Source organism: Sceloporus undulatus, chromosome 3 (assembly GCF_019175285.1).
Source record: "Sceloporus undulatus isolate JIND9_A2432 ecotype Alabama chromosome 3, SceUnd_v1.1, whole genome shotgun sequence".
Taxonomy (NCBI): Eukaryota; Metazoa; Chordata; class Lepidosauria; order Squamata; family Phrynosomatidae; genus Sceloporus; species Sceloporus undulatus.
In genome coordinates, this window is record NC_056524.1 from 183,779,803 (window position 1) to 183,798,444 (window position 18,642).

Sequence of the window (18,642 nt, forward strand, 5' to 3'; positions counted from 1 at the left end):
TATTTTTGAAAAGAAAATTTCCAAGCCCTGATAGATCTTTCCAAATATAGTTGGACTATGCTTCCCATTATCCTTATCCAGTTTAGCCTACAGGCAGGACAACATCTGAAAGCAGTAGACACTGGTCCACTAGGGCTAGTGAGGAACTGCCCTTTTCCAATACTCAGGCTACATGCAATCAGGTAAACCCTCCTGCCTCATAACTTACACCCAGTCCATGAGATGGCAAAAACAACATGCAGTTTCCCCCTCGGCAGCCTAGGGGACATTTTTTGAAGAACGACATTTACCCAAAAAAGATAACTTGCACCATGAGGGCATCATGGTGCAAGTTGCAGTGGTCCTCCAAAGTCCAGGGGCAGGGGGAATGTAGTAGCTCAAGTCCCAGCACTTTCCCTGCTGATCTCCAAGCTATGGAACACCAAACTGAAAACATGCAATGTTTCTTACTGGAATTACTGCTAGTGTGCCACTGGATTATTCTAATTTCATTTGATCTGTACCATTCAACAATGAAAAAGCAGCAATGGGGAATGGAGAATGAGCACTGAAATGCATGAAAGAGGCAAAGTGTGTCATATCACCCTAGAAATTAAAGTTACACATACTTGAGACAGTTCTATTATCTCAAGTATGTGTAGTAGTAGTTATTTCCAAAGACACAAGTACTAGATTTGTTGTAAAGATGTAATATTTGCAAGCTGAGCACTTAGTGATAGTAATGCCATGTGCTGATTTCTCAATCTGAAATAGTTGTTGGAGATCAGATGAAATAGAAGCAATGCACACACAATCAGCTAGGAATCATGGACTGATGAACTAGATAGCCATGCTCCTTTAAAAGTGAATTAGTCTTAACTAATCAACTACAGCAAATGAGGAAAACCTTATAAAGAATATTGCCTACTTCCACAGGTGCATTAAACAGAAAGAAGACTGACAAACTGAAGTATAAACCAAGTTAACAAGGTGAAAATGAAAGATAATGAGAACTGAGACCTAATCCTGATAGCTGCAGTGCTAGCCATGAATACATACAAGCAATTCCATTATCTTCAAGTTCCTGCTTTGTTTAACTTAATTTGTCCCCTGCTAACCCATGCGTTAAATTCTCATTTTATTAAAAGATTCCAAATAGACTTTTGAATCTCCTTTTATGTTTTGGTTTCTTACCACTAATTCAATATATGTGATAAAATTTTATACTGGACTTTATCACACAAAACAAGGTATCCCATATCTCAAAATATTTGTGTGTCAAAATGAAATAATTAGAAGTTTAAATATAAAGTTATAAAACACTGAAATAAAGAAAGCCCCATAATTTTACAACATTGCCTACAACTGTGTAGGTTTGCTATAACTAAGACTTAGGGAAGGAAAGAATATTCAAAACATTTGGGAAATGGTCAAAATATGTTTTTCTAATAATGAAAAACCCTGATGAGAAGAATCTGGGACTGATAAACTTCTTCACAGTTTGAGACTTATCTGCAAATAATTTGCACATGGTAGATTTGCATTAAAACACCATTTTCTGCATAGGAAACATCATTTTCTCACAGGAAACAACACTGTCTGTGCAGGAAATAATATTTCTGCATAAAACTACTATTTTTGCACACTATGCAAAACAACCACATCCAAATTTTATGTCAAGTAAGTTCTGAATTGCGAATAGGCTTTGAAAACAGTTTGGTTTCCAAAGACTTTCTTGTCAGTAAGACAACTGTCAAAATTGTTACTTCCTTCAGAATGGAACTTAATGATGAATTGCACTGCTACTAAGGTTAAGATCAGAGATTTTCAAATGCATGTCCTGGACTTTTTAATATTTAATAATACTTTTTAATCTTGATTATATTCAAGGGAGAAGGCAACATGGCACTGTCTGGCAACAGCAATTCCCAGCACTGACTTATATGAATGAAAGATTTAAAAAAAGATCTCATTGCAAATGTATGTATCATTACTTTTTTAACTATCTACTAAAATTGTTTGTCATGTTGTTATAAAATGTTACTAGGATACACAATCCTTTAACAAATCTCATGGAGGGATTAAAAATAAAAGTCAGGTGGCCATGCATTGCTCCCAGCTATAATTAGTTATTTTGTTCTTATAAAAGAGCAGTTGCAGCCAGATTGTTATTACATTTGATTACATTTCTAAGGACTATGAGTTTGGTTTTCACTTAGTCTTACACCAGATGTCATAGTCCAATGCACTCAAAGGATAATTTGGGACCTGATGCATTGGCTTAAGCAAAACTGGTTTAATATAAGACAGTATACCGTCTTTTTCCATCTCACATACCCTCATGAATAAAGAAAGATGGTCAGAGACTAGGACAAGGAGCAAAAGATTCAAAATACAAGAAAAAAGATTCCAGCTAAACTTTAGGAAGAACTTTCTGTCAGTGACTGCTGTTAAACAATGAAACACGCTGCCCTGGAAAGTGATGGAGTCTCCTTCTTTGCACGTTTTTTTTTTTTTTTAACAGAGGCTGGATGACCATCATGTGTGTTTGATTGTGTATTTCTACATGACAGGAGGTTGGACTGGATGGCCCTTGTGGTCTTTTCCAATTCTATGATTCCATTATTCTAGTACCCGGCCTATGAGTACATAAGACTACCAGATACCTGAAATGTTGTACAACACTTCTCAGATAAAATTGCTTAGATCTGTTCTGACTTTAATACCATAATTTATTAAGGTCCCTGACATGTGCATTTGACCCAACTTTTTCGATGATAATTACGACTTTGCAGTTCATACAGACTAAGGACATGTCCACCTTTTGAGAACCACTGATCTAGACCCATTGCAACATGGCTTCAAGAATGATTATGGGGTGAAACCAGCTTTGGTTGTTTTGGCAGATAATCTGTTCCAAGAACTGGATAAAGAAAATTGTGTCCTTCATGGTTTTGATGGACCTTTTGGCAAATTTCAATGCCATCAGTATTGGGCCACCACTCTGGGCAGGTGTTTGGAAGTAATTTTATTCAGTGCCTCTCGTCTCTTTTGGAGGGACAAAATCAGAATATTATTCAGGCAAAGGTTTTCCTGATCACATGCTTTATTTTTTGCCTTCAAACCCCCTTAAATTCTGTCCTGTTTTCCATGCTATTTAAGATACACACAAAACTGCTACAAGATGCTATGCAGAATTTGGGGGTCTGGTGGTACTATTAAGGAGCCCTGGTAGCACAGTGGTTAAATGCTGGTCCTGCTGCCACAACATTGTAAGTTTGATCCTGGAGGGCTCCCAAGTCTTGCATCCTTTTGTAGGTCAATAAAATAAGTACCCAGCTTGTTGGGGTCAATTGGCTTACACATTGTAAACCACTTAGGGAGTACTCGTTCACTGATAAGTGTATAGAAATGTACTTGCTATTGCTACTGCTATGCTGATAACACCCAGCTTTATCTCTTCATTTCATGTAAACCAAAAGAAGCCATTCTAGTTCTAACCTAATATTTGATGTCAATAATGGAGTGAATGAAAATGAAGAAATTGAGACTTAATCCATGTAAAACAGAGGTGCTCCTGGTGTGTTAAAAGGCAAATCAAGGAATAGGGATGAGCTGCTCTGGGTGAGCTACATTCCCTTGAAGACTTGGGTTTTGAGTATGAGTCTATGATGAGTCTTCTCACAAATTCACCTTTGAACTTGATTACCCAGATTCTGTCATCGACAGGAATATATTTGCCCACCTAAGGCTAAAATGCCAACTACATTCAGTCCAAGGATGCCCAAACCACAGTGACACATGCCTTCAATACAAGTTTGAACTACTATTTATTTAGTTACTTAGTTAATTCCAGTAGACTGTTTTTTATTCCAGTAGAACCAGAATGATCTAATGGTTTGAGCATTGGATTACAAATCTGGAGACCAGGGTTAAAATCCTCATCTGGCCAGGGAAACCCACTGAGTGCATTTGGCCAAATCACGCTCTCTCCACTTCAGAGGAAGGCAAAGACAAAACACTTCTGAAAAAATATTGCCAAGAAACCCCCATGATAGGTAAGTTGGAAATGACTTGAAGGCAGATAGTAAAGACCTTTGGAAATTAACAATGGGCTGCTGTGGAACGTGCTTTTTATTGTGATAAGAGATAGCCTGAAATCCCTTAGGGCTGGCTATTGTTAGTGGACAATTAAATTATACATTTTAAATTATTATTATTATTATTATTATTATTATTTATACCCCACTCTTCAGCCAAGGCTATCAGAGCAGCTTATGACTAATGAAATGAAAATAAATTGACAGAATAGTGAATAGTAATCCACTCTATACTTGTGTAAATGACAAGCAGTAATTAAAAATGATTAGTATTCCAGGTTAAATATTAGGTAGAACTTGAAATACATTTTAAGCATTTCAGCAAATCAGTAATCTGTCATAAGAAACTGTAGAATGTTTTGCTAGAGATTTTTAAAACCAAGCATTGAGCAAGTTGATCCACTGGATTTCTTCCAATTCCAGAATGTCTATCTATGCCAGGTTTAACATCTTTTCAAGTACTGTACTCAAGTACTTCTGTTTCCAGCTACTGATCTCCTGGAAAATCTGGCAGGTTTATTGATTTTTCTGGCACTGGGTTACACTAAAGAATCACACAGTAAAAACAGAAAAGCATAAATAAGAGAATTCTGGGTGTGGACATGTGACATTGCCATATAACTTTCATTTTACTTTGGTAGGGCATTTAAGATGATGAAAAGTTAGGTTTCTCAGGTTCTCTTCTATAAAATAGAATGTCAAGTTCCCTAATGCTCTGTGGTCTGTTTGACTTATTCAGATCTGAAATCACAACTTGCAAGACCTCTGTCCTTTCAAACTGTTATGGTTTCCTGCCATAGTCAGAGAACTTATTAATATGGTCTATCCAGCCTTCATCATTTTGAACCTTTTACTTTCAAGTGTCATTTTGATGCCATTATAAATTTCCCCTCTAGACTACTGGCAGACACTGCTATTTTACTTTATTTTATATTCTGCCATCTCTTCTACATAATATTTCAGCATTAAATGATAAGAACATTGTGGGAGAGGATGGCTTGATTTTTCTCTTGCTCTCTTATGGCCTCAAACTGAAAAGAATAAAATAGACATCTTTGAAACTCCTGCCAGTCATCTCAAGATCTCTTCTTTTTGTTTCATGCTAGAAGCTTGTGAAATTCTTAACACCTACAAGTTTTAGATACATAAAATTCAGCACTTTTCTATACCAACTTAAAAAGGGATTTCCTCTAGCAAAATCTCCCTGTGAATGTAATACAAATTTACCTAGTTCACCACTGGGTTGCTAATGAGCACATACTTTTGTTGAAAGTAAATTACTTCTTGCAATGGAATTATTTGCACGTTTGCAGGAGGAGTGTAGTTCTGAATGGTTAGGAGGCAATTTTCTCTGTCTTGGGATTCCTTGAAGTGCCAAGGCCACAGAGTTCTGTAACATTCAAGCTACAGCTTCACTTAAATCATCATGCCTTCAGGCAGCCTCATGTTATGCTCTTCTGGCTTTACCTTCACATTTAGCCATTGTCCTGCCCCACATTTAAACTAGATATCAAGAATTTTAAAAGCCCAACAATCTACAAATGGAGCAAACTCATTCTGAGGACTTCAATGAACTTCCTACACTAATTTCAGAAACAAGGTTATCATTAACAGAGCTTGAAAATGCCAAAATTTATCACCTTTAATGCACACAAAGAATGAACACTACAGAGAAAAAAATTGGGTCAGGTTTAGCAATGCATATTGACTGAATATTCTGGGCTATATCAGTTGCTGTATACCACTACAATTAGACTTGTTCAGTCAATGCTGAATAGTAAGTCAATGCTTATACAAATCCAATTGGGATTTATATCTACTCTAATTGGGAGCTAAAACGGTTTTAGATCTTTGTTTACTGAGCTCAACACCAGTTTATAACCTTTTGCATACATAAAACTTTAAATCCATTATCATAGTACCAGTTGCAGAAGGATGTTATTCCTCACCTTCTCCCATCTGTAAACATCCATGTCAATTGGAAATCTAAGCCCTGTCTATGTGGACCAGGACATTCCTGGACAGCCTGGGATATCCTGGTCCCAGAGCTGCTCTGACCTCCCCCCATTACTTGGCCCTCGGTTCCTGCACTGGGGTGGCTGTCTGTACAGGCAGCCAAGCTGAGCTGTCCAGTGTTTATGCAACTGCCATGGGTTGCTTGCTTCCAAAGTCAGAACAAGGTATCCAGAGATGATCACATGGCTGGATGCTTTGTTCCGACCTCAGAGCAAGTGACTGGGGACAGTGGCAGATGCACAGGGCAGCTCAGCAGAACACCCATGCAGCCACCCTGGCATGGGAAGAGAGGGCTCCAGATCATCTTGGAAGATCCAGACTAAGAAGTATGTTTTTTTGTAATTGATGTTAAGGATGTTACATTCTGCTTCTGGTGCTGAACGTGCTGGGCTTTGGGCTGTGCATTATCCCAACAGGATGCTACCAAAATGGGAGGAAAGGGCTTTTTGAACTGTGCACACAAGGCCTGGGTCGCAGGTGGTTTGCAGGGCTTCCCAGCTTTCCAGAGCAGCTTGTGAAGATGTATATCATACATTGTATGGGAAGCTGCAGGGGAGGAGGGTGAAATCACACTCTTCCCAATCAGAAAACATGTAACTTTGGATCCTAACCTCAAACCTCTGGATGTAACCAAATATCTGCAAGTTTTGGATGGTGTGGAGGTAGCTAATGCTGACAAACACATGTAATGTAAATATGGATACATTTTATATTATAAATGTTAATATAAAGCAAAAACAAAGTTACACCATAGCCACCATTGTACCTATGATGGCGACGAAGCTGACTCCCTGAATTTCCATGCAACACAATAGTAGATATGAAACTTCTACCATGTGAACAAAAATAATCTCTGCTCCTAGAATGTAGAATGCATTTTGCATTACCTAACCTTACTTCACACAATGAAGATTTTCACACGGCATCGTTATATCTTTCCTTTATCGTCCCAAAGTGTAGTGGAATCGTCATAACAGATAGACGATTGCAATTGTTTTGAAATAGTTTTGTAATCATTTATTGCTGAATTCTGATATATCAACGTTTTAAGAACACTAACAGCCTCATGTGAAAATCTTTTGCAATCGTCTATCTGTTATGACGATTCCACTACACTTTGGGACGATAAAGGAACGATATAACGATGCCGTGTGAAAATCCTCAATGAAGTGGGAATTGTTCCATCAGCTAACAATCTAATTTACCCCCAAGAAATTCAGAGATTAAGATAGCTGTGAGTGCTTATTGACATCTTCATTTGTATGTCATCCTGATGTTACAGTGCCTTAAATACTATAAATAAAGCAAGAAATATATTCCCAACATATGTCTCTAAGTTAATTGCCATTCAGTATATCATGAAACTCGTGGCTTCTGTCCAATCCTCATTTGTTTAAAAGAGAATTTACCACTAAGTATAGACAAGGGCAATAGTAACAGGTCATACAGTTTACTTAGTGCACAGAGCTGCCACCAAAGGCCACAAACCATTAAAAATAGATTCATATTTATTTTACTGGATGGGTGTTGAATTAGAGATGGTAAATCAGGATCTAAAGAAAATCTGGTGCCAGTATGCTGGTATAAAATAACTAGCAGGTTCATAGGGTGTCCTCTCTTTCTGTCCTGTCACTAAAAAAGATTCTGGAAAAACACAAGAGATTAGCAGAGGAAATGTAACCACTGGAGAACAAATAGGTCCTGATTACAAAACAGCTATCCAAACCAGTTTCAATTATAAACTGCAAGATTTTATTCAGTTTAGAAGGGTGTTGCTATCATGACTTCATCGGCCATCTCCTTCCTTTCCTTTCCCTACTTGAGGATTTTTTTCATTTGGTTGCTCCTAGCAGCCCAGTTTTGTATATGAAAACTTCCTTTAGACACATATACCAAAAAAGAAAGAAAAGAAACCTATAGACATTTATCTGGAAACAGAAACTTACAATATGTGCTCTTAAAACACAACATAGTTTACTGTAAGCACTGTACATCTAATATTTGAAAATTATATCACTGATATTTAACTTTACTTCAAATAGGGGTGGGCATAATTCAGCCTTGGGGGTTCCACTCTGCTAGGACCCGCAAAGTACCCTCTCCTATGCCCTTTGATCACCCCCTCTGAAAAAAATGTTAATGTGTATTTAAGGTAAAAATGTTCAGATGTGACAATGTCTGCAGAAGTCTAAAGAGGCTATGATTGGAAGCCAGAGGCCTGAGCCGCAGACGGACATTCAAGGTCAAATGAACAAGACTAAATGTAAACATGATATGTGTTCTGTATGAACTGGGATTGGTTTCTATGTTGCATAGCAACTTGTAAAAGAAGGAGGCTGGACTTAGTAGTCACATCATGGGAATATTGTACATAGTGCATTCTGCGAGTTTGGAGTCTGAGAGTTGAAGATAGTGTGGTGTGACAGTAAGAGTTTTTGTACAGTAGTAACTAGCTCGTGGTATTTGGAAACAAAGAAATAAAGCCCTCTAAGGAGTGAACTGCTGGAATCTGATTCTTTAATTAAGCAGCTGTTTCACTAGACATTGTTCCAGCAAGCTGAAAAGGCTGTTTGGAGTTTTGCATTGTTCCTGAGTTGCAGAGGAGCTGGCATCTTCATCCAGCTGGCACCAGACCGGGACCACAGGCAAGGTTCATCACCCAAAATATCAACAAAAAAGTGGCTGATGAAATAGCAAATAGTACCTCCAAAGCCTGCAGGAAAACAATTTGCAATATAAATGCTATGGGGGTACATTTGAGGCCTAAAATAGTTTAAAAAAAAAAAAAGCTAGATGTTCCTGGAGCTTATGGAGATGCTATTCTCCATCTGTAGATGAATTTGTTTTATGGCATGGGAAGATGCAGACTGCTGAGGTCTAGGAAAGTACATAAATGCCCCCCAAACGTCAGAAATGGCCCCCAGACCTTCAGCTAAACCTTTGGTTTAGAATTTTCTTTAAAAACTTGGTAGAATTTTTTAAGAAAAAAATCATTAAATAGCTCTTTTTTATTTTTCACACTACAGACTGACTATTGATAATATTCTTAATAATTTAATAATAATAATAATAATAATAATAATAATAATAATAATAATAATAATATAGTTTATTTGTAACCCGCTTTTCCAAAATTTTGATCAAAGTGGCAAACAATTATTTATAAAAACATTCCAATAAAATCAATTAAAAACAGCATTAAAAGCAACATAGTAATACTAACGACAAAAGGGCCAGATGGAAGGGGAAATCGATATATACCGTCCGGGGTCATCAAGGAAAAGGGGTAAGAGAAGATTTTTCACGGTGGGAAGGCTTGGGAAAAGAAATACGTCTTCAGATTCTTTTTGAAAAGAGCTAAGGATGTGGTGGAGCGAAGCTCATCTGGGAGACTATTCCAAGATCTTGGGGCCACGATAGAGAATGCCCTCTGTGAGGTCCTCACATAACGTGTCGCTGGGACCTCCAGCAATTTCATCCCTGTTGATCTGAGTGTGCGGGGCGGATTATATGGAGAGAGGCGGTCCTCCAAGTACTCTGGGCCCAAGCCATTTAGCGCTTTATAGGTCATTATCAACACCTTGTATTGTTGCATATAATGCATATAAAACTTCACTCTGGAGTTAGCAAAATGTCTAAGGAAATAAAGTAAGCATCATAGTGTTTCTGAAAATCCATCAATAACTCATAATGGTTTGACATAAGGGCATTTTTGCCCTGTGTCTGAATGAATTTTATTTTTTGTGATAATCCTCATAAATTGTTAAACATTTGTTTGCAACAGCAGAAGTTCAGTGTAGGTAGAATAAGTCTGAACAGGTCTACCCTCAAAACAAAAAAGTCACAACTAAATTTGTGTATGTTGGATGGGAAGAGGAGAGCAAAAATAAGCTTATCCTGCTCCCTGACCTATCTCTCTGCTTCTACATGTTTTTGACAAAAGAGTAATATTTGGTCATGTAATTTACACTCCATTCTAAAGTGCCATTCCACGTGATTTTGCTCAGCATCTACATCCTTGGAATGTGACATAGATTTTGGTTGTTAAAATCTATAAGACTTCTTTTGCAAGCATTGACTGAAACTGAGCTGTACTTTCTCTTTAAATAATGCCAATTCTGAACATTCACGACATATCAAAATCAGCATATATAGAAAATGACACCCTTTGGGGCACCTTCTATTTCAAATAACACAATATTGTATTTTTTACTGTTATAATGTTGTTTTATTGTTGTAATCCCGCCTTGATCCACAGGGAGAGGCGGGAAATATAAATTATTATTATTATTATTATTATTATTATTATTATTATTATTATTATTATTAGAGAGCCTAGTGGCTAGGTGGACTAATGTAACAAGCTTGGGCTTCCCTTTATAAAGGGTGGGTCCCATTTTGTGCCCTACCAAGAGTATGGTAGGAGTGAAAGGCTGCTTAGTAACTGCTTAGTAACAGGCATGGGTGAGAGTGGTGGCTCATCTCCCTTCCCAACTGGAAAGAAACTTGAAGGGGAGGTAGAATCAGCACAAGAGACTCCCTCTAATCCAAACAAATTACAGCATTGGGCTCTCCCTTGGAAATTATAGTTGGCTTTGGGCTCCTGGGAAACAAGGGTCTGAAAGAGACAGGCCAAAAAGTGCAGCTTCCGGTTATTTAGGGGCCATGGTGTGAGATGACACATGTCCCCAATGTGGCAGAAGCCACTCTGAGGCCAACTGCAAAAGGAGTGGTGAAAAGCTGCTCCTTGCCAGTGGCCCATTTGGGAATGTGGCAGTGGCCCTCTTTAAGAGCGGGCCATCCAATCACTGCAGTCCCAGGCTGATAGGGGTTCACTTGCAGGCAGACTGGCAGAGGCCACTCTTTCATACCTGTCTGTTTCACTCCAAGGTTTCTTGGTACAGGTATCCTAACCTTCTCCTCAGCCATCAATGCTACGTTGACGTTTATTTTATCTGCAAATGGCACCGTGAGGAAAATTCATGAACCTGCCAAAGCAACCATTTCTCCTCAGTACTTCTCATCAGAACACCAAATCAGAAATTTAGAAAAATGAAAAGATAAGGAGACCTGGGCAAGGGAAATTGGCAAGCAGGGCAGAATTGCATGGTTCTATCTTGTTTGCAGCTGTCTAGAAAGTCTCTGGAGCTTTTGGCTAGTGTTGAATCAGCTGAAATGGTAGCACTGGAATGACTGCCACAAAACCAGAATTGTTCCTTATTCATTTTTAAGAAATCAGGTAAATTTAAGGGTTAATTGCATTTGATATCATAAGCAATGATGCCTGAGGAACATTTGCTATTCATATTACATACCAGCTTGTAAGGCAGAATCAATTACCACCTCACTATTAAAAAAAGTACTTACTGTCTTTTAATTCTTCAGTCTGTCCGTTTTTCCAGTTTAGCTGCCAGTTGCCCTTTTGAATTAATCAATCATGCACATTCATTAGACCAGAGCAAACAAGGGAAAAGCATCCTTTCAGTTTCAGAAGGAAGAGAAAAGGTCAACTCAGATTCAGCTACCTCATCTGCAGCTACTTTAAGTGGCTTAAATTAAATTCCTGCCATTTGATAGTGTGCAATTCATTATAATCTGCAACAAATCACCCCTTCCCCACCACCACTACTACACATGCACACAGACATGGACACACTTATCAAAGGGCATGCTAAACAAGAGTGTACAAATTCTTTAGAACTGAGACCTGAACAAGTTGGCTGACGTTAAAATCCTTTGCTGATTTACCTGGGAGTGAGCCCCTTTGAACTCAACAGATATCTGCCCCATCATAACATCTTTACTAAGGACTGAAAGAACATGCAGGCATCTGACTAACATCTCCAATTGTTTGTTTCCCCCTCCTGTTTGGTTTGTAACATCTTGCCTGAAGAAGAAGCCCATGGAGCTTCGAAAGCTTGCAACAAGTATACTGTGCATTTCAGTTGGCCAATAAAGGTATCACTGGTGCATTTATTAAATGGCCAACACAGCTACCACTGAATGTTTTCTGTTGTAAATAAGACTACAAGAGATAAGTGGATGGCTGAGAGACAACTGGCATGTATAAAACCAATTAGAAGACATAAATGGGCAGCTGCCAGAATTTACTGAGGTAAGCTACAAAAGGATAAAGGAGATGGGTAATGTTTCTGGTCTGACAATAACACACAACTCTTTCTTCTTGAAAGCTTATCAGGCACAGGTAGCCTTCCCTTTTTGAAGAGGAATAAAAATCACTTTTGTGGCATGTCTACATATTTGCAAATTTAACTAGAAGATTAGATTATCCATTTTTTGCTCTCTATTTTTAATCATAATTTTATTTATTCATTTATCAGAGATACTTCTAATAATTAATATTTAAAAGGAAAACAAATACCTTTCCTTCAAATTAGAGAATCACTATGGCAGTCTTCAGTCAACTTAAATGTAAAGGCTAATCTACTTAAACAGAAATAGACACTCTTAATGTAGGATGACCTAAATATGCACTGTGTCTATTCCTGATGCTCTATTTGGATTGTCCTATTGCTGCTGTTTGGCTAGGCTCCTTGCTTATTAGTCTTTGGAGTTATTCAGCCAGATTTTATTTAATTGTGCTTTTAAAAAAATAAATGCTTGAACTGTAAACCACCTTGGACGCTATTAAAACAGAAAAGCAGTTTAAAACACAGGAAAAGGGGAATAAATTAAAATAATGAGCATCCAGGAATAGTGCTAGACATAAGGCTTCTTTTTCCATGCCTCATCCCACAATGTATACTTACTAATATGCCTTGTCTGCCCAGAGTGTGTGGCTGGGGGTGGGGACAGTTCAGTTTAAACTTTGCGCCAAACACAAACAGTCATTTTAACTGATCATTTCATCTAATTCTTAATATCAATATCAGGTTGGCTCCTGACTTCAAGATCATGGATAGGCTCCCAAAAATACAGGCGTATACATTTGAATAAAGAATGGCACACTCCTATCTGGAATGATCATCCTCTTCTACCAAGCACACAGCTTCTGGAGGGACATGCATGCAGCAGCAAAGGATGAAGGGGACACCCACCAAACAAACCAGATTAGCAGAATCTACACAAGTGATCATCAGCTGTGACTGATGTCACAGCCAGATCACCCTCACATCATGTCTCATTCTTAAAATATTGTATATTACAGTCAACGTGGGGTAAGACTGTTGACAGTAGGGTAAGTGCGGGAGTTGCTCAGTGGGAGGTTGCTCAGTGGGGGCATGAGACTTAAAGGCCTTTCTTTTCCCTCATCATCATCTTCCTTCTCCTCATTTTCCCTCCCACCCAAACCTTTTGTATAATGGAGAGCAAGAGAAAGACAAGGAGAATGTTTGGAGCAGCCACTCTTGCCTGAGAGAGAAGGAAGACAGCAGGGAAACGTTTTGGATTGTGACCTTTGCAGGTACACTTCTTCTTCCCATCACTGCCCCAATTCTCTGCTGCATACTTAACACAGGCCCGTTACAGACAGGCAAAAAGTACGTGCCATGCATGTACTAGGGTTAGAAAGGGGCGTCCTTTCCGGACGCCCCTAACCCTAGTACGCACTCGGCGCGTACAAAATGGTGGCGCCCATTCTACATGGGCACCGCCATTTTGACGTCGCGGATGCCTAGCGTCCACACATCACAAGGCAGAAATGACGCCGCGAGTGCGCCATTAGCACTTTGCAATGTCATTTCCGCGCCACAAAACGAAGCCGCTTTTTGCAGCTTCTTTTTGCTGCGCAAAGGAGTTGCGCGGTTTAGCCACTGGGGCTCCTCCGCGCAGCAAATGACGGCGCCGGCAGACCACCCTTTTTGGGCGGTCTGTAAAGCACCACATTCTCTCAAATACCATTGTTACCTCTGTGTGTGAGAGTTTGTCACACTAATACTGTCACACACAGTCACACTCTTCATTTCTTTTTCACATGCTTGCATATTAATGTGTATACACTCTCATATACACAAAAGAATGAATGTCACACAGTCACACAGAGACTGTGTGAGAGAGTAAATGAGTGTGTGTGAGAGTGCAAGGAAATGAAATAAATAAAACTTTTAAACTTTTCACATTTAAATAAAACTGTTTTAATTTGGACAATGTTATTTCCTTATAAAATGTTAAAATGTGAATATACATGAATGTACAATACCCACACTAAACAAACAAAATATTTTTATTCATACACTACATCAAGCACAAGGGGAGAGGTGTGGTGTTCGCATGTAGATGTAAAGGAGCCATATGGGTAAAAAAATTGAGAACCACTGGTATATTGCATTGTATATGTGCATGGGAATTAATCTTGTCTACTAGTTCAAGCTGTTATCTGTTTTCTAATACAGCAGAAAGTTGTATTTCACTGATTTTATATTACAAGTATTCCTGTAAATACCAGGGATCTTACAAAAACAATACACTGATTATTTGATTAGTCTTCCTTGCTCTTCACAACTGTTATTTGCTTCCACTTAGCAAGTTCTGAATCCATGAAATGCTCCTTATGCAGACTTCAGTAGATGTGTTAACTGTATACAGACTTCAGTAGATGTGTTAACTGTATGTTTTAATTCTCTGTAAGCCGCCCTGATCGTTGGAAGGGCGGGGTATAAATAAAATTTTTATTATTATTATTTATGCAGTACTATGTAAAAATTTATAAAAGAAAAGACAAAACAGAGCAACTGCCATGTATTTATATAGGCAACACCCTATCCTGTCCCTGGAAGAGTCCAAATAAGTGTGGCTGAGTTGTAAAAAAAGAGCCAGGAACTAGCAGATCACCTAATTGTATGCAGTCCCAAATACCATAAAAGATGTTTCTGCTACTACATTCTGGCAGAACTGCTTGATTCTGAATACTTTTATAATAGTTTGCATGTTGCAGCCAGGTGGTTCAAATTGTTTCCGGTGTATTCCAGTGACTGAAAATCTTGTTCCTGACATTCTAGATTAGTGCCAAACTAACTCTCTTTAACTGTACAATTTAGAATTTTGCAGATAAATAAAATCTGATCATGATGATACTTCATCTACCACAGCCGCATTTGACAAAAAATCAAAACCTCTGGGGAACACAAGATTTCTGTTTTGAATGTTCTTGAAACTTTTTCAATAATGCAACTGCCAGCATGGACCAACCAATCCATCTTCTATCAATTGTCCCACTCTTCACCCACTCCATTTGGTGAAAGGACCTTTAGGCCCATTACAAACGGGCACCCTAGTACGCAAGGAGTGCATACTAGGGTTAGAAAGGGGCGTCCTTTCCGGATGCCCCCAACCCTAATACGCATTTTACGCAAAATTTGCCCTTCAGTTTACAGGACCACCTCAGCAAGCCACACCTTGGTTGAAAAAAAAACACTAGAAGACTCCCTACTGCAAATCTAAAAAAATCAATATGAACATCCTCTAAAAGAATGGAATAAGTGGACATGGAGATGACAAAAACCAGTAAATCCCAAGGAGCTATATACTGAGAACTCACAAGTCTATAGACCTATTTAGAAAAGCCCAAAGAAGGGCACTGGGTTTGAACCACTGTTCAAAAAAATGTCTAAGTGTGTACTGCACATCACAGTCTCGGAATACTACCATTCATATTTCCACACAGTATGTGGGCAGTAATGCTTGTGAAGCTACAACAGAAAATAGATCTTTAGAAAGAAAATTATACAGTCCTCCCTTCCCTTACGTGGGGGATCCATTCCAGACCCCCACCCACGTAAGGGGAAAATCACGTATGCTCACGCCCCATTGAAAATAATGGGGCATGTGTATGCGGCGTGCATGCCGTTCATTACACTGTGCTGTGGCTTCAGCGTATGCTGAAAGCCGCACATGGGGAGCCCATGGACGGCACAGGCTCACTGTATAGATTTCTTCCTTTTATGGTCTTTCTCCTAGTCTCCACGCTCTGCAGACTAGGACTGAAATATTTCAACAGAGTTGGGGACAACATAATTTCTGATATGTTTCCACAACTGGGGAAACGAAGCATAATTTTTCTACAAATGTTTATTGGAACAGTTCTTCAATTAACTAGTATGTAAATAGATATTATTATCTATAATTTTGCCAGACTGAAAAATGGAGATGGCCCCTGTACCTTTAAGTGGCTACATAGAAGGAATTTCAGCAGATGTTGTTTGTCACACAACTAGGCAACAAACAACTACTGGAATTCCCTCTTCTACACAATCAACCCTCTCCAGTTTCAGTCTGATAACCCTAGTTACAAACCCTAATGATTTCAGGAGCCCAAATTGTAAGAGAAAGTTTTCAATAATATGGAATAAATATTCCGAAACAGCAAAACCAAAATGAAGAAGAAAGCCCAAATTCATATTTATTGGGACTCTCTTCATCAACCAACAAACTCATCCAAACAAGGGAAGAAGCCTAGTGTCTAACTTCAGTGTGGCAGAGAAGGGAATGAAGTCTTTCCTTTTTTCATCCATGCATGCAAGAATGAATTATTTCAACTATATCCTCTCTGTGAGAATACGTGGGTTTTTGCACACTTTTCAACTACTCGTTACACTTTGAGACTCATTGCAGGAAATAAAATATAATAATAATAATAAATAAACGCTTTATTTTTATACCGCCCTTCTATCAATCAGGGCGGTGTACAACATAATAAACAACACAGATACAATACAATAATAAAAATACAATTAAAAATTACATTAAAATACATTTCTAGCCAGTTCACCATTGCCGTCAAGGGGGGGGGGGACTAACTAGGACTTGTATCGGGGAATGCTTGCTTGAACAGGAAGGTTTTTAGTTCCTTCCTGAATTGTGCCAGGGAGGTGGCCGAGCGGAGCTCTATGGGCAGCGTGTTCCAGAGGGTCAGGGCCGAGATGGTGAATGTCCTCCTCGCTGTGGAGGCTAATCTAGCCCCCGGGACCCTCAGTAGCTGCTGACCAGATGTTCTGAGTGTGCAAGGCGGAATGTATGGGGAGAGGCGGTCCTCAAGGTATCCTGGGCCCAAGCCATGTAGGGCTTTATAGGTTATAACCAACACCTTGTATTGCGCCCGGAAGCGAATGGGCAGCCAATGCAGATCTTTAAGTACAGGTGTTATATGACTGGCCCTGGGTATACCAGTGACCAGTCTGGCTGCCATGTTCTGTACCAATTGTAGCTTCCGCGTATGGTACAAGGGTTGCCCCATGTACAGCGTGTTGCAGAAATCCAATCGAGAGGTTTCCAGAGCATGTACCACCGTTTCAAGGTCCCTCCGGCCCAGGTAGGGGCGCAGCTGGCGGATCAGCCGAAGCTGATAGCAGGTGCTCCTGACCGTCGCATCCACCTGAGGTGTAAGGTGGAGCGACGAGTCAAGGAGCACCCCCAGACTGCATGCCGAGTCCTTTACGGGAAGCGTGATCCCGTTCAGGACAGGCGGAACCACCGCCATCCCTGGGCCAGGAGAACCTATCACGAGCACCTCCGTTTTCTCTGGATTCAGACTGAGTCGGTTTTCCCTCATCCAGCCCATTACTGACTCCAGGCACGCCACGAGAGGAGAGACGCCATCCCCAGTCACTATACATAAAATAGATTTTTCTCTAAGGGGAAAAAAAACTCTCTTGAAGGCAAAAGCAATATTGTTCATTTAGAGCAAAAGGAAGGATTTTCCCCCTGACTTCATATATCTAGCATTGTTATCCTATGCAGTGCCTAAATATTGCCTGGACAAGCAGACAAAGATAATGTTTCTCTGGGTAGCACAGATTTTCACCCACTTTGTGCACACATATATCTGTTTAAAGAGGTGCCTGAACCCAACATATTGTTTATTGTGAAAAACTAATTAAGCAAGAGGAAAGCCTGATAGTCATGTATTGTATCAATCTCCAACAGCAAATATATGTACTACTACAACCTTAGCCATTTGTTATTGATGCAAACCATGAAGTTTTCAAACATTGCTCCAGATTTCTCAAGTCAGAAGCAGCATAAATAGAGCCATTCATTTTTTTATCTAATTAAGTTGAAGATAAAACTATTAAACCACTAAGAATGGAGCTGGCTACACCACAGAGATTAGGGATACTGTTTTAATGTGCTTCAAATTTCATGTGCATACAGAAAAAGCTAACTTTGCTGGCTCACGGTAACTATATTTCCTGAGGGGGCGTGGAATCCTTGTTTTGCATTGTTTAAACATATGTTTGGTAACACACTGTATTTCCTGTGGCCCTATCTTGGAATGAGAGGAGCTATATCTGGTAAAGGAGATGGCGGGTCAGTGACCCTTCATCTTTATTTCCTATCCTAGATAGAGAAAGCAGTTGTTCCCTTTAGCTGACAAAACTGAGTAAAATGAAAGCAGCTGTGGTTACTTCAAGAGAAGGACATCCTTGCTAGGAAGAGAAGCACAGCTGCAGTTACTTCAGTAAAGGACATCCTTGCTGAAAAGAAAAATCTGGCTGCAAAATAATAGCGCCAATGCACAAAATAAATTCTTATCTGAGCAGCAAAGGAAAAAAATGTCTAAGATAGGAATCCATAATGTTAGCTTCAACTC

The 18,642-nt window shown here is 39.2% G+C and overlaps 1 protein-coding gene across 2 annotated transcripts in view; it reads right to left on the reverse strand.

The window, feature by feature from the left end:
* Window positions 1-18,642, reverse strand: part of ADGRA1 (adhesion G protein-coupled receptor A1) — a 484,111-nt gene that overhangs the window by 447,028 nt on the left and 18,441 nt on the right. The gene's annotated exons all lie outside the window — the stretch shown is intronic.